The sequence below is a fragment of the Scyliorhinus torazame genome, chromosome 2 (assembly GCF_047496885.1).
Source record: "Scyliorhinus torazame isolate Kashiwa2021f chromosome 2, sScyTor2.1, whole genome shotgun sequence".
NCBI lineage: Eukaryota > Metazoa > Chordata > Chondrichthyes > Carcharhiniformes > Scyliorhinidae > Scyliorhinus > Scyliorhinus torazame.
Window position 1 is genome coordinate 47,939,539 of NC_092708.1, and position 16,661 is coordinate 47,956,199.

The 16,661-nt window shown below is 53.2% G+C and overlaps 1 protein-coding gene across 2 annotated transcripts in view; it reads right to left on the minus strand.

Annotated features, from left to right (window-relative positions):
• lypd6 (LY6/PLAUR domain containing 6) overlaps nucleotides 1–599 on the minus strand; it is a 340,700-nt gene extending 340,101 nt beyond the window's left edge. The window contains exon 1 of one of the 2 annotated variants that reach the window (XM_072471187.1): nucleotides 468–599. The gene's annotated coding sequence lies outside the window, so the exon portion shown is untranslated. The remainder of the gene's footprint in view (nucleotides 1–467) is intronic. The other variant, XM_072471215.1, reaches the window with a different exon arrangement.
• Between the last annotated feature and the right edge of the window lie 16,062 nt (nucleotides 600–16,661).

Below are 16,661 nucleotides of genomic sequence, written 5' to 3' on the forward strand. Positions count from 1 at the left end.
TTTCTGCAGAGGAGCTGTGTCCATAGAGTGCGAGAGATTAGCTTTTCTTACACACAAAGAAAGTCCTGGTTATGGAGGGCAGTGGCCCGGGGAACAAGCTGTCAAACCGGCTGGTGGCTGATCGCAATGAGTCCCCCAGGCTGATCCCACCCTCGAGCTGATGGCTCCTTCAGCCGCGGTGGGGCGATCAGAACTCTGTCCAAAATCCCTGCATCCCATCCCCGTTTCATCACAATCCTTCTGAAGACTCGCCTTTCAAAAACTGCCCAGGTTTACATTCCAGCTGCTGCTTTCCGTAAGAATCCGGAATTTAATTTCACTCCAATTACAAATCACATCGAGAAAAGTAAAGGCGGAGATCAAGGACAGTTCAGCACTAGACCATGGGATGGCATATGCAAGCAGAGAAAGTGGACTGCAACTTATACAGAACTTTATTTTAGAAAAGAGAAGGTTTCTTTTTTTACCTGTCCAGTGGGTAGTACGCGTCAATGTTAAACTTCAGACGATGTTATCCAAAGCAGTGGTTGATAAGGCAGGTTGTAAAGTGAATGGGCTCCCTGTTCTACACCGGGCTCCAAGCATATCAGGTATCTCTCTCCACCCCTTTGGGGAGGGGTTAACACGCATTACATCAGCTAAAATGTGACAATTCGGAGCAAAGTATGACAGACGAATATCATTGTCAGCTTTCAACCTCGTACTGGGAACTTGGGAAATAAGATCAATTTCAATCTGTATGCTCGATTGCCTCACCCATTGCACTGAACAGTTCTGTTTTAGACCTGGGCTACAGGTCAGGGACCTCTTAATCAGGAAATCCAACAGCACTCAAGGACTGAGGTCAGTTATAATAATAATCTTTATTAGTGTCACAAGTAGGCTTACAGTAACACTGCAATGAAGTTACTGTGAAAACCCACTAGTCGCCACACTCTGGCGCCTGTTCGGGTACACAGAGGGAGAATTCAGAATGTCCAATTCACCTAACGAGCACGTCTTTCGGGACTTGTGGGAGGAAACCGGAGCGCCCAGAGGAAACCCACGCAGACACAGGGACAACATGCAGACTCCGCACAGACAGTGACCCAAGTCGGGAATCGAACCTGGGACCCTGGTGCTGTGAAGCAACAGTGCTAACCACTGTGCTGCCTTTTTGAGTTAGGCTAGTTAGTTAGGTTCAGTGGCTAGAGTGTGGTTAAAAAAAATGCCACCAGCAGCATAGGTTCAATCCCTGTACTGGCTGTGATAGTTTATGGATGCCTGCCTCAAGCTTTGTCTCCCTCCTCGATGAGGAGTGATGCCCCTCAAGCTATGTAACCAATTATCTATTGGAACGAGGGACATGATCCTTTGTAGACAATGGTTAATTAACTAGGCTAACAGTGTGGTGCAGAGGAAATGTTGTATCGTCAGAGATGCTGCTCGAGATAAGGATGTGTCTGCATTGAAAAAGAATCCCATACCACTGTCCAATATTTTATCACTTAACCTAATTGTTGAATCCTGAAGAATTCTCAGGATAGTGGCCCAACCATCTTCAACAGCTTTATCAATGACCTTCCCTCCATCATATGGTCAGAAATGGGGATGTTCACTGATGACTGCACAATGTTCAGCACCATTCGTGACTCCTCAGCTACCGAAGCAGTCTATGTCCATTTGCAGCAAAGCCAAGACAATATCCAGGCTTGGGCTGATAAGTGGCAAGTAACATTTGAGCCACACAAGTGCCAGGCAATGACCATCTCCAACAAGACAGAATCTAACCATCTCCCTTTGACATTCAACACCTTTACCACCACTGAATACCCCATTCTCAACATCCTTGGGGGTTACAATTGACCAGAAACTCTAGAATCAAAGAATTTACAGTGCAGAAGGAGGCCATTCGGCCCATCGAGTATACACCGACCCTTGGAAAGAGCACCCTACTTCAGCCCACATCTCCACCCTATCCCTGTAACCCAGTAACCTCACCTACCCTTTTTTGGACACTAAGGGCAATTTAGCATGGCCAATCCACCTAACCTGCACATCTTTGGATGATGGGAGGAAACCCACGCAGGCACGGGGAGAATGTACAGACTCTGCACAGACAGAGACCCAAGCCAGGAATCTGAACATGGGAGCCTGGAGCTGTGAAGCAACTGTGCTAGCCACTGTGCTACCGTGCTGCCTTGGAATACTGTGCTGAACTGGAATAGCCATATAAATACTGTGGCTACAAGAGTGGGTCAGATGCTGGGAAATTCTATGGTAAGTAACACCTCCTAACTCACCAAAGCCTGTCCCCCGTCTACAAGGCAAAAGTCAGGAATGTGGTAGTATATACTCCACTTGCCTGAATGAGTGTAGCTGCAACACCACGAAAGAAGCTTAACATCATGACAGGGAGCTGCAAATGGGACAATAGCATCCTGCGGGTTTACCAGGACCTGAGTATAGAGGTGGCCAGGAGGAGAGCAGGCTTCAACCAGATCAGGTTGATCCTTTTTAAGAAAAAGGTGAAGTTTGGACTATTATACCCAGCCCGTCTCTGGGTCACGCATGAGGATCAGCACGTTGGACTTTGCGAAAAAGAAAGGGCTGGTGATGGATTGAGAACTTTTGAACTTGGCTGCAACGTTCATATTTTTGTTTTTTTCTTTTTGTTTCTCTGTTTTTGTAAAAAGTTTCTCATTTTGAGTTTCATGGAAGATGTTTGTGATGCCGTTTGCATTGATTTGGAACCAGCGATAGAGCTGAGTGAGTTAAGGTTTTCATTTGCACTGTTGGGGAATGGAGGTGTGCTTGTTTTGATCTTGGTGTTTTTCTGTTGGGCAATTGTTTGATGTTGGAGTTTGTTTGTATGAGCGGGGGGGAGGGGGAGGAGGGTATAATAGGTGGGAGACTATCTGGCGGCGGGGATGGGGGCCACCAAGCTGGCTGGGCGAGCTAGTTCTCGGAAGCGCAGTGTGTGGTGTGCATATGTTTTGTTTAGTAAAGGGGTTGGGTTACAGGGTGTTGCTACTAGGGAGAGAGGGGGGTGAATGTTCTGCTGATGAAGGGAGGGACTTGGGCTGAGGGACAGAGAGGTGGTTGGGGTGGGGGCTGCCTGGGGATGGACCGGTGGAGGCGCGGAGCACGGGTTGGAGGTGGGCCTTAAATAGGAGATGGCTGATCGGCGGAGGGGAGGAGGGCAATGAGCCACCCAACTAGGCTGATCACTTGGAATGTTTGAGGGTTAAATGGGCTGGTCAAAAGGGCACGTGTGTTCGCGCATGTTAGGGGATTGAAGGCGGACGTGGTAATGTTGCAGGAGACGCACCTTCGAGTTATGGACCAGGTTAGACTGAGAAAGACTGGGTCAGTCAGGTCTTTCACTCGGGACTAAATTCAAAAACTAGAGGGGTCGCGATCCTAATCAACAAGCGGGTGGTGTTTGAGGCGGGTAGAATAGTCTCGGACGTGGGAGGTCGGTACATTATGCTCAGTGGGAAGCTAGAGGGAGTGCAGATGGTATTAGTAAATGTGTATGCGCCAAATTGGGATGATGTGGAGTTTATAAAGAGGATGCTGGGGAAGATACTGGACCTGGACTCGCACAGGTTGGTCATGGGAGGGGACTTCAACACAGTTATGGACCCTGGCCTGGACCGGTCAAGCTCAAAAATGGGCAGGGTGCTAGCAATGGCAAAGGAACAAAGAGGGTTCATGGAGCTGATGGGGGGGATGGATCCATGGAGATTTGGGCAGCCGAGGGCAAAGGAGTTCTCCTTCTACTCACATATGCATAAAGTGTACTCCCGGATTGATTTCTTTATTTTGAGCAGGGCCTTGCTGGCTGGGGTGGTGGACATGGGGTACTCGGCGATTACAATCTCAGACCATGCTCCGCATTGGATTGACCTGCAGGTTAGTAAAGACAGTAACCAGCGCCCGCTCTGGAGGTTGGATGTGGGACTTTTGGCAGATGAAGGGGTGTGCGAGCGGCTGAGGAAATGTATTCAGAACTACCTGCAGGTCAATGACACAGGGGAAATTTCAGCAGCGGTGGTGTGGGAAGTACTGAAGGCAGTGGTCAGGGGGGAGCTGATCTCGATCCGGGCCCATAGGGTGAAGGTGGACAGGGCGGAGACGTACCGACTGGTAAAGGGAGATACTACTGATTGATAGGAGATAATGCGGAGACCACAGAAGCAGGGCTTTTAAGGGAACGGCGGAGGTTACAGATGGAGTTTAGCTTGCTGACCACAGGGAGGGTGGTGGAGCAGCTGAGAAAGGCGAGCGGGGCGATCTATGAACATGGAGAGAAGGCCAGCAGAGTGCTTGCACAGCAGCTTAGGAAGAGGGAGGCAGCTAGGGAGATAGGGAAAGTAAAGGGCAGAGATGGGAACCTGGTTGGTGATTCAGTAGGGGTGAATCAGGAGTTTAGGGATTTCTACAGCAGGCTGTACAGGTCGGAACTCCCTATGGGGCCGGAGGGGATGAGGCACTTATTGGAGGGGCTGAATTTCCCAAAGATGGACGGGGAGCGGGTAGAAGGGCTGGTGGCCCCAATCGGGCTGGAAGAGATAGTGGAGGGCTTGGAGACCATAAGGCCTCGGGTCCAGACGGGTACCCAGTGGAATTTTGTAAAACGTTCTCGGGGATATTGGGGCCGGTGTTGTTGAGGATGTTCAATGAGGCAAGGGAAAGAAGGGTGCTGCCCCCGACGATGTCACAGGCAACGATTTTGCTGATTCTTAAGCGGGACAAGAACCCGGAGCTGTGTGAGTCCAACAGTTCGATCTCCCTGTTGAATGTAGATGCCAAGTTGCCCACCAAAATCTTGTCCTCCAGGATCGAGGATTGTGTTCCGGACGTTATTGGGGAGGACCATACGGGGTTTGTTAAGGGCAGGCAGTTGGTGGCCAACGTAAGAAGGCTGTTAAATGTGATCATGATGCCCCCGGAAGGTAGGGTGGAGGTAGTGATCGCAATGGATGCAGAAAAGGCTTTTGATCGGGTAGAATGGGACTATCTGTGGGAGATACTGGGGCGGTTCGGATTCGGGAGGAGCTCTATTGTCAGGTTACAGTATCAGGCTCCTGTGGCATGTATACGGATGAATAGGACAACATCGGACTATTTTAGACTGCACTGGGGGACGAGACAGGGATGCTCCCTCTCCCCACTCTTGTTTGCGCTGGCTATAGAGCCGTTGGCAATTGCTCTGAGAGCCTCGAGGGGCTGGAGAGGACTGGTCTGGGGGCGGGGGGGGTGGGGGTGGAGCACAGGGTTTCGCTGTATGCAGATGACCTGCTTCTGTACATTTCGGACCCAATAGAGGGGATGGAAGAAATCATGAGAACTCTAGAAGAATTTGGCCAGTTTTTGGGGTATAAGCTTAATATGGAAAGAGTGAGATGTTTGTGGTCCAGGCGAGGGGACAGGAGAGGCGACTGGGAGAGCTGCCGTTTAGGTTAGTAGAGTGGCGCGGGAATGGGACTGGCTACATAAATTGAATCTGGCCCGGCTGTGGACCAAATGGAGGACGATGTTCGGAGATGGGACGTGCTTCCGTTGTCTCTGGCTGGGAGGGTGCAAACGGTGAAGATGACGGTCCTCCCGAGATTCCTATTTGCATTTCAGTGTTTCCCCATCTTTATTCCGCGTTCCTTTTTTAAGCGGGTCAACAGAGTGATCACAGGCTTCGTCTGGGCGGGCAAGACCCCGCAAGTAAGGAAGGTAATGCTTGAGCGGAGTCGGGGAGAGGGTGGGCTGGCGCTGCCAAATTTTAGCAACTATTACTGGGCAGCTAATATAGCCATGATCAGGAAGTGGGTGGTGGGGAAGGGGTCGGCATGGGTGCGTATGGAGGCGGCTTCATGTAAGGGCACCAGTTTGGGGGGGTCGGTAACTGCGCCTCTGCTATTCCCACCGGCACGGTACTCCACCAGTCCAGTGGTGGTGGCGGCCCTGAGAGTTTGGGGCCAGAGAAGCGGCATGTGGGAGCAGTGGGATCATCAGTCTGGGCCCCAATCTGTGATAATCACCGGTTTGCCCCGGGGAGTATGGACAGGGGGTTCCGGTTATGGTGAAGAGCGGGGATTGAGAGGATGGGGGATATGTTCATAGAGGGGAGCTTTCCGAGTATGAGGGCGTTGGAGGAAAAGTTTGGGTTGGCAAGGGGAAACAAATTCAGGTATCTGCAGGTGGGCGACTTCCTTCGTAAACAGGTGTCAACCTTCCCCCTCCTACCGCTAAGGGGGATTCAGGACAAGGTAGTTTCCAGGGGGTGGGTAGGAGAACTGTGCATCTCGGACATTTATAAGGAGCTTATGGGGTCAGAGGAGATGCAGACCGAGGAGCTAAAGCGCAAGTGGGAGGAGGAGCTGGGAGGTGAGATGGAGGATGGTCTATAGGGAGACGCGTTGAGTAGAGTCAACACGTCTGCAACATGTGCCAGGCTCAGCCTGATACAATTTAAGGTTGTTCACCGGGCTCACATGACAGTGGCCCGGATGAGCAGATTCTTTGGGGTGGAGGACAGGTGCGCAAAATGTGCGGGAGGACCGGCAAACCATGTCCACATGTTTTGGACATGTCCAAAGCTTAGGGGATTTTGGCAGGGGTTTGCGGACATCATGTCCACGGTGTTAAAAACAAGGGTGGCGCTGAGTCCAGAGGTGGCGATTTTCGGGGTGTCAGAAGACCCGGGAATCCGGGAGGAGAAAGAGGCAGACGTTCAGGCCTTTGCTTCCCTGGTAGCCCGGAGACACATACTATTAGCTTGGAGGGACTCAAAGCCCCTGAAGTCGGGGACCTGGCTATCGGACATGGCTAGCTTTCTCTGTTTGGAGAAAATGAAGTTCGCCTTGAGAGGGTCAATGTTAGGGTTCACCCGGAGGTGGCAACCGTTCGTCGACTTCTTTGCGGGAAATTAATCATCAGCAGATGGGGGGGAGGGGGTGGGGAGTAGTTTAGATTAGAGTAGGGGGTAGTAGGGGGTCAATAACGGTGCGACCTGTACAAGAGGTAAATGGCTTTTGCACTGTGTTTATGGTTTCATGTATATTGTTTATTTTGTTGTTGTTACTGTACCAAAAATACCTCAATAAAATGTTTATTAAAAAAAAAGAAGCTGAACATCATACAGGACAAACAAGTCTGCTTGATTGCCACACCAGCCACACTACAGTTGTACCTTCAACATTTACACCCTCCATCCGATGCACAGTGGCAGTAGTGGTAACCATCTACAAGATGCACTGCAGCAAATCACTGAGGATCTTTCAAAAGCAACTTCCAAACGTAGGACTTCCACTAACTAGAAGGAGAAGGGCAGCAAATATATGGGAACACCATGACCTGGAAGTACACCTCCAAGACACTCCCCATCCTGAGTTGGAAATATGTCACTGTTCCATCACTGTCACTGGGTAAAAATCCTGGAACTCTGTCCTTAAAAGCACTGTCAGTGTAAATACCCCACATGGAGGCAGCTCGTCACCTAAATCTCAAGAGCAATTAGGGATGGGCAATAAACGCTGTACTAGCCAACGACGCCCACACTCTGCGAAAGAACATAAAAGGTCTTGCCGTTGTCAAGGCCTTACTGTGGCTTTGCTCAAATTGTCTGCTCTATTTGCCGACCAAATAACAATGTCTCCACTTCAAAAGGAATTTATTGGCTTTAAAATGCTTCAGGACGTAACAAAGACATGAAATGGAAATTCACTGTTTCTTAACTTTTGATGGTGCTGACTCATGCTTGTGAAATTCCAGACACCAGCTGCACTCCACTACCTGTGCTTATTCTTCACGTGAGACGTAACCAGGCAAGTGTTAGCAGCCTATTAAACTGAGGAGAAGCCCTGTTTAGAACAGGGCTAAATCGCTGGCTTTGAAAGCTGACCAAGGCAGGCTAGCAGCACGGTTCGATTCCCGTAACAGCCTCCCCGAACAGGTGCCGGAATGTGGTGACTAGGGGCTTTTCACAGTAACTTCAGTAACTTGTGACAATAAGTGATTTTCATTTCATTTCATTTCATATTGGAGTTTCAGTCTGGCGCTGAACTTATCTACACAGGAACATTTTCTACAGTGAGTAGATCCATCAGAGGACCTGTTTATTTACTTACACCAGTCTCGTTGCTGTAAATATATTTGTTCCAAGAACTTTAATTGCCAAAGCAAAATTGCATAGAACAAGTTTGCAATAAAAACAGGAATAATTAGGTGCTTCCACAGAGTGAAAGGAAGTTAACTTCTAGGCTTCTGACATTTCCTCAAGGCAAGATTTGTTGTGATAGTCGTATCGTTCACTGAACCTGCTGGGAGTAAGCCTACCCCCAAAACCAACATTGAATTACCTCATGGCAGCACAGTAGCATTGTGGATAGCACAATTGCTTCACAGCTCTAGGGTCCCAGGTTCGATTTCAGCTTGGGCCACTGTCTGTGTGGAGTCTGCACATCCTCCCCGTGTGTGTGTGGGTTCCCCCGGGTGCTCCGGTTTCCTCCCACAGTCCAAAGATGTGCAGGTTAGGTGGATTGGCCATGATAAATTGCCCTTAGTGTCCAAAATTGCCCATAGTGTTGGGTGGGGTTACTGGGTTATGGGGATAGGGTGGGGGTGTTGACCTTGGGTAGGGTGCTCTTTCCAAGAGCTGGTGCAGACTCAATGGGCCGAATGGCCTACTTCTGCACTGTAAATTCTTTGAATAGTTTCAGATAAACTTGAGTTTTCCATGCCCTCCCTTCAGCGGGGTACAAAGGAATGTCTGGCCCATCAATGCTGACATGGTCTTGAATAGGGATGTATTTTTATTGACCAACCGAAGAGTGACTAGTCCTGATTTGGTACCTCTGCCTAATTGTATAAAGTTAAGACCGAAGAGTTTAGTGCAACATCACAGGTCATGCAATTACGTCCTCGTCATTGAAATGAGTGAGAAACTAATCACACAACACAACCACTTAGTTTAACTAATTTAACTATTTACTACGTAGTTTCCAAAATATAAAATCTTGAAACTATTCAAAATATTGCTGCATATTTCCCTCTCTCTGAATTCTTAGCAATGTGTATATGTGTATGAATGAATTTGCTCCATCCACAACTGATGCAGAGTGGCAGCAGTGTATACCATCTACAAAAGGCATGTATGAGTCCTTTAGAAAGCAAAGAATCATAACATTTGATTTAAGGGAAGGAAAATAATCTGGGTCTTCATGCTCCCCACTCTCTTGTTAAAATGGAATATTCTATTACTCTGATCCAATGTCTCAACCTAACGTTGACAAAACACGTTTAGATATCAATTGCAATGCTTTTGAAGTTAGGTTATTCAAGAGGACATCATTGAACCTCTGGAGCAGCAGGTGTACAGGCAAGGCAGTATGTCAGAGTGATGTTTTGAACCTTTACACTGAACTTGCCATTTGCACAAGCAGCTTTATGAAGCAAAGAATAAAACCTGCCAGATTCCGTCTATTTCCAATATTGAAAGACTACCGAAACAAGAATGAAAGATTTTGAGACACACATATGTCTCCTTGTACAACATTTACTGTCAGGTCAGTTAACTTTTTGATTTATATTTTTGACAATCCCAATGCATCAGATCACCTTATTTATTTTGTTGGGCTGTGCTATCAGGGAGAGCGGCTGATAATTTCTGTGCATGAGGTTGAAACTTAATGATACTGAAAGTCAAAATTGATAGTTCATGCATGTAAACTACAGTGTATCAGGTCATATTTTATTGGCTGAGTTTGACAATACAATTGGAGATATCACCATTTAATTGCTCAAAGCTAAATACGCATTGTTTTAGTTGGAACATGGCAAAAACCTGATCTAACAGGGATTTGGATCTGACCAACTTACTCCACATAACAACTCTAAAATAGCAAAATGTCCCAAAATGCTTCACAGAGGTTAAATGGTGTTAATGCAACATCACAGGTTGTGCAATTATGTCCTCGTCATTAAAATGAGTGAGAAACTAATCACACAACACTTTCTAAAGGTCTGGATCAGCAAACAGGAAGATGCCAAGCTGCATCACCTGATAATAAGACACCCACATCCACCGTGCATCATAGAGAGTAATGATTGACTGTGACCTTACACGTGGTTGCACCTTTTAGCCAGTATGCAGCAATATTAAACTGTGTCATGGTGCTGTAGAGTGGCACAGAGGTAAATCCTTCCACGATCATCACTGCCCTCCCTTTTGTAACTATCTATTGAGCACCACCACAACATTAGCATCGTCGAAGAGGATGTGTCATTACTCTGACATTTCATGGCTGCACCAACAATTCATTTCCAGCCAAAACCATCTCACTTCAGTCTTGATGAAAATTTCTGACACCTTTTCTTTTAGCTGAAGGCTTTCTAAATATTGGTTGCGTCCCCTGTGACACTCCCCATTCCTTTAAATTGAATTTAAAAGTACTTTTCTTCTTCTGACAATGCGATCATCATGAGACTGGCACCGTGGCTGTATCTAAACTACATGGACTTTTTTTTATTCCTTCGTGGGATGTGGGCATCACTGGTTGGGCTAGCATTTACTGCCCATCCCAGAGGGCATTTAAGAGTCAACCACATTGCTGTGGATCTAGAGTCAGACCAGGTAAGGACAACAGATTTAATTCCCTAATGGGCATTAGTGGTCATGGTCACATTTAGACTTTTAATTCTAGATTTTTAGCGTATTCAAATTTCACCTTCTGCCATGGCGGGATTCAAACCCAAGTTCCCAGAGCATAATTCTGGGTGTCTGGATGACTAGTCCAGCAATAATACTATGTCACTGCCTCCCTGCAGTGATTCAAGAAGGTGGTTCCCACTATCCTCTCAAAGGCAATTAGGGATGGGCAATAAATGCTGGCCTGGTCAGCGAAGTTCACATCCTGTGAAATAATTAATTAATGAAAGAAGACCCACCTGAGTTCACTGTTGGAGTTGTGAATAAATATGTAAATAGGTTAGACCAGTAAACTGCTTATTATTAGCACTTAGGATTTTAGTGGGCCTTAAAACAGGGCAAATAAAATTAGAACTGTTTTATATCTGAGGAGAAAAATTGACCCAATGTTTGGTTGATAGAAATTACCAGATTTCCCATGGTGTTGGTGTGAATTGAATCGCTCATTCTTTTATAAGGTCTGGTGGATACAGCTCTATATTATTGTGCTGTCAATGTAAAGCTCTCTCCTATTAAGGAGACAAGTCTAATTTATGTTAAGCAAGTTGAGGAGGAGATCAACTAAAGTTGAAGATTTGCTTTAGTGGGAGAAACTGGCAGATTGAAAGCTTCTTGCTAAACTCTGGGTGGGCTCAGAACAAGGATAGGTTATTAAGTTCAGTTAACAGCAGCAAATATTCTGCCTCCTGCAGTATCAGGGGCGTCATTCTCCGACCCCCCGCCGGGTCGGAGAATGGCCGTTGGCCGCCGTGAATCCCGCCCCCGCCCCCGCCGAAGTCTCCGAAGGGAGAAAAGTCGGCGGGGCGTTAATGGCGCCGCTGCCGCGGAGAATGTCACGGGCCTGCGCAAGGCAGCCGATTTTCGGCCTGCCGATATTCTCCCTTCCGGATGGGCCGAAGTCCCGTCGACGTGATGACCGTTCACGTCGACGTCAATCAAACCTCCTTTTCATCGGCGTGACCCGGTGCTCCAGGCTCACGCCGACCAGCGAGGAGGTGAGTGACGGCCTGGGGGGTTGGCTCTGGGCAGGAAATGGCGTGGCCGCAGACTGATTGCCTGAGAAGAGGTGTGTCTCGGCTTGTGTGTGTGTGCGGCGGGGGGGGGGGGGGGTGGTTAGAGTAGGCTGGGCTCCGGGGGAGTGCCGGGAGGGGGTCCGTGCCGGGGTGGAGGTTGTGGAGGGGGTCCGTGCCGGGGTGGAGGTTGGGGGTTGTGGAGGGGGTCCGTGCCGGGGTGGAGGTTGGGGGGGGGGGGTCCGTGCTGGGGTGGAGGTTGGGGGTTGGGGAGGGGGTCCGTGCCGGGGTGGAGGTTGGGGGTTGTGGAGGGGGTCCGTGCCGGGGTGGAGGTTGGGGGTTGTGGAGGGGGTCCGTGCCGGGGTGGAGGTTGGGGGTTGTGGAGGGGGTCCGTGCCGGGGTGGAGGTTGGGGGGGGGGGGTCCGTGCTGGGGTGGAGGTTGGGGGTTGTGGAGGGGGTCCGTGCCGGGGTGGAGGTTGTGGAGGGGGTCCGTGCCGGGGTGGAGGTTGGGGGTTGTGGAGGGGGTCCGTGCCGGGGTGGAGGTTGGGGGGGGGGGGGTCCGTGCTGGGGTGGAGGTTGGGGGTTGTGGAGGGGGTCCGTGCCGGGGTGGAGGTTGGGGGGGGGGGTCCGTGCCGGGGTGGAGGTTGGGGGTTGTGGAGGGGGTCCGTGCCGGGGTGGAGGTTGGGGGGGGGGGGGTCCGTGCTGGGGTGGAGGTTGGGGGTTGGGGAGGGGGTCCGTGCCGGGGTGGAGGTTGGGGGGGGGTCCGTGCTGGGGTGGAGGTTGGGGCGGGGGGGGGGTCCGTGCCGGGGTGGGTGATGGGAGGGCAAATGAGTTGGTCCACCTGGCCAGGTGCCAGCCTCCAACAGTTGGACCCATGCGGTCCATGCCACCTGGCTGGGGGGAGGAGGGGATATGGGCAATGATGACATGTCGTCGTTCCCCTCCCCCCCACCAGGTCGTCATGTTTTCAGATCATCCAGCGATGTTGGCCGCCGTGGTGGCAGCCGCTCATGTCTATGTTGCCCTGGATGAGGAGGAGGAGGAGGAGGAGGAGGAGGAGGAGCGTGCCAGAGAGGCGGCGCAGGCTGCCGCAGAGGGGCAGGCGGCAGCCGCCCAGGCTGGAGGGACACCTGACCGACAGGACGAGGAGGGGGAGGAGGACGTCGCGGCCCCACGGCAACGGAGGCACCCGAGGGCGCCCCGTGTGTACCGGCCCCGGCAGTCATACCAGGACCTCACGGACCGGGAATGCAGGAGGAGACTCCGGATGAGCCGGGAAACCGTGGCACACATCTGCCACCTGCTGGCACACCTGTCACCGCGTGGCACTGGCGGGGGACACCCTCTCCCCGTGTCCGTCAAGGTTACGGTGGCCCTGAACTTTTATGCAACGGGGTCATTCCAGGCACCGAGTGGGGACCTGTCCGGCATATCGCAGACATCGGTGCATCGGTGCATCCGGGCAGTGACAGATGCCCTTTATGCCATGGCGCACCGCTACATCCGCTTCCCCGTGGACCGGGCCAGCCAAGATGCCCGGGCCGTGGGCTTCTCTGCCATTGCCGGGTTCCCCATGGTCCAGGGCGCGATCGATGGGATGCACGTCGCCGTGCGGCCACCTGCAGATAACAGGGCCGTGTTCACTAATAGGAAGGGGACCTATTCGATGAACGTACAGGTGGTCTGCGACCACCGCATGATGATCCTGCACGTCTGCGCCCGTTACCCAGGCAGTGTACACGACTCATTCGTGTTGTCGCGGTCATCCATCCCCGGCATGTACGAGGGACGCCATCCCCGGCTGAGGGGCTGGTTGCTGGGCGACAGGGGCTACCCATTGCGATCGTGGCTGATGACGCCTATACGGAGGCCACGCAATGAGGCGGAGAACCGCTACAATGATGCCCATGTAGCGACAAGGGGAGTGATCGAGAGGTGCTTTGGCGTGCTGAAGATGCGTTTCAGGTGCCTGGACCTCTCTGGGGGCGCCCTCCAGTATCGGTCAGATAGGGTCGGCCGCATCATTGTGGTGTGCTGCGTCCTGCACAACATAGCCCAGCAGAGGGGCGATGTGCCGCAGGCAGAGGAGGGCGGAGTGGAGGAGCAGCAGGAAGAGGCCCAGTCCTCCCCAGATGAGGGGGATGGGGGCAATGGTCAGGGCAGACGGGGTAGACACAGACGGGTGGCTGTCCACCGTTACCGGCTGGCCCAGCGGGCACGGGACAGACTGATAGACGCCCGCTTCACTGACTAGATGGGCGTGGGAATCGGGTAGTATGGCCACAGACCGCACACCATGACAACAGCCGACCACCCACACCCCCCACCCATCCATCCACCCAGCACCATCACCCCCCTCCCCAACCCCACACACCCCACCCGCATGCACACCACCCCCCCACTCCCAATTGCCGATCCACCGGCGGCACAACGGGCCGGGCTCACCCAGTTGCGGGTGGACGCGTGTCTATCGCAGGCCATGGAGAATGATGACAGCCCGCCTCCGATGAGCTCCTGGCTCTACATCGTTGGACTATGTCTGACCCATGGCCACAGTACCACCATCCACCCGGACCATCCCTGCATGCGGCTGTGATACTGCAGCGCACGGTCCCGTCCTCTGCCCGGGGGATGTTGATGGCGGCCCAGGGGGAAGGGGGCAGACTCACCTGGGGCTGAGGTAAGACCACCCCTCACACACACACTTGCGCTCAACGTACATGACACCCCCGCACACTTTGGACAGAGCATAAAGGCAGCTTCGGTAGGTGTAACATTGACTTTAATAACCAAAGGAGTTCATGCACGTGCCCTAGCGCCTAAAACTCATCTGTGCCCTGCACCCGTGCCAACTTACTCAGTGTCTAATTGTTTGGCCTTACGGGCCCTTTGACTACGTCTACGTGGTTCCCCAGACGGTACAGCAGAACTGGAGGTGGACTCCTGTGATTCCTGCCCTCTGACACTGGATCCCTTTGGCGGCCGTTTCCTGGGGCGTCCTGGCCTAGATGGGCCAGGCTGCGGCCCGGGCGACTGGGATGGCGAGCTGCCAGCCTGTCCTGCCCGTTGCCCACCCGATGCACCTGGGACGGAAGGGGGGGAGTCCGAGGTGTCGCGGTGTACCGGGACCTCCCCTACAGAGGGAGCCGGGATGGACCACACCACCTCCTCCTCCCTCGGGGTGCCCGATGGCCCCCAGGCCTCTACATGGGTGGGGGATGCGAACGGACTGGCCATCCGACGCGCCCCCGACATCTGGCGCTGCCAGTCCTGGAGGCCCGTGCTGGTATCGACAGGGGTCTGCAGGTTTGCAGCCATGGAGCCCAGGGGGTTGTCGAACCCTGTCTGCGACAGTGCGACGCCAGCTCGCACATGGCCACTGGCGCCGATGCCCTCAGCGATGGCCTGCTGAGACTGGGCCATGGCCTGCAGAGACTGGGCCATGGCCTGCAGAGACTGGGCTATGGCCTGCTGAGACTGGGCCATGGCCTGCTGAGACTGGGCTATGGCGTTGAGCGCCTCTGCCATCTGGCGCTGGCACTGGCTCATGGCCTCCTGTGAGAGGGCAGCCATTTCCTGGGCCACAGACGCCGCCTGCACGGAAGGCCCCAGGCCTCGCAAACCGTTCCCCATGTCTGACACCGTCGCACCCATTGCCTCCACCGCGGACGCCACCCGTGCGGTGTCAGCCTGGGTGGCACGCATGACCGGGACCACTCCCAGCTCCTGGACGCGGGTGGACTCCTCCACCTGCGACCGCAGCCGCCGCAAGCCACCCGTCACCCTATTCGCTCGTCTCCGTGTCGGTGGTTGCATCGGATCTATGTGTGGGTGTGGTAACTGCAGGAACCCGGGATCCATCTGGGCGGCAGATGTTCGCTTGGCCTGGGCTGCCCTCCGACCGCCCGGTCCCTCTGCTGCTCCTACCTCCACCTGCTGTACCGGGACGGCTGTGTTGTGCGCACCAGTGAGTGTACCAGACGCCTCATCACTAAAGTGCCCAACCGTGGTGAGTGTTTCTGCGATGGTGGAGGGTGTTGGTGACAGCAGTGGCGTTGTGTCGTGCTCTTCGTCCCACTCTGAGTCCATGGCACTTTGGGGTGGGGGTTCGTCTCCACCCATCCACTCTGAGTCACTGTCCGGTATTTCGTCTTCCCGGGTAGGGGTGTCCTGGGTAGTGCTGTCCCGGGTAGTGCTGTCCCGGGTAGGGGTGTCCTGGGTAGTGGTGTCCCGGGTAGGGGTGTCCTGGATAGTGGTGTCCTGGGTAGTGGTGTCCTGGCTCGGATGTGACGGGGGCCTGTGGCTGCCCCCCTCATCGCTGGGTGGTCGCTCCCGCACGTGACGGGGGTGTCGTCTCCCTGTTGCTCCAGGTCTCTCCGTCTCCCGTGGTCTCCGAGGGGCATCCTGCGGGCGTCGCATGCTGGAGGGTTCGGGTCTCTCCGTCTCCCGTGGTCTCCGAGGGGCATCCTGCGGGCGTCGCATGCTGGAGGGTTCGGGTCTCTCCGTCTCCCGTGGTCTCCGAGGGGCATCCTGCGGGCGTCGCATGCTGGAGGGTTCGGGTCTCTCCGTCTCCCGTGGTCTCCGAGGGGCATCCTGCGGGCGTCGCATGCTGGAGGGTTCGGGTCTCTCCGTCTCCCGTGGTCTCCGAGGGGCATCCTGCGGGCGGTCTGCATCTGCGGGGATGGGTGCCTGGACGTTTGGTCCTGCGATACACAATGAAGCATGCATGGTTAGACATCAGGCAGTGATCAGGTGATACGGGAGAGGGGGATATAGGGGAGGGGGGATATGGGGACGGGCTGTTGGTGGCTCACTTGCTCGTGGGGCCCCGACCTCTGCATCAGCAACCTCCCGGTCGTCAGGTCCGCCAGCCAGTTCCAGGGCCCTTTCCTCGTGTACGGTCAGTGGCCTCTCATCAGCGGGCCCTCCTCCAGTCCTCACATGCTCCCTATTGTTGTGTGCGC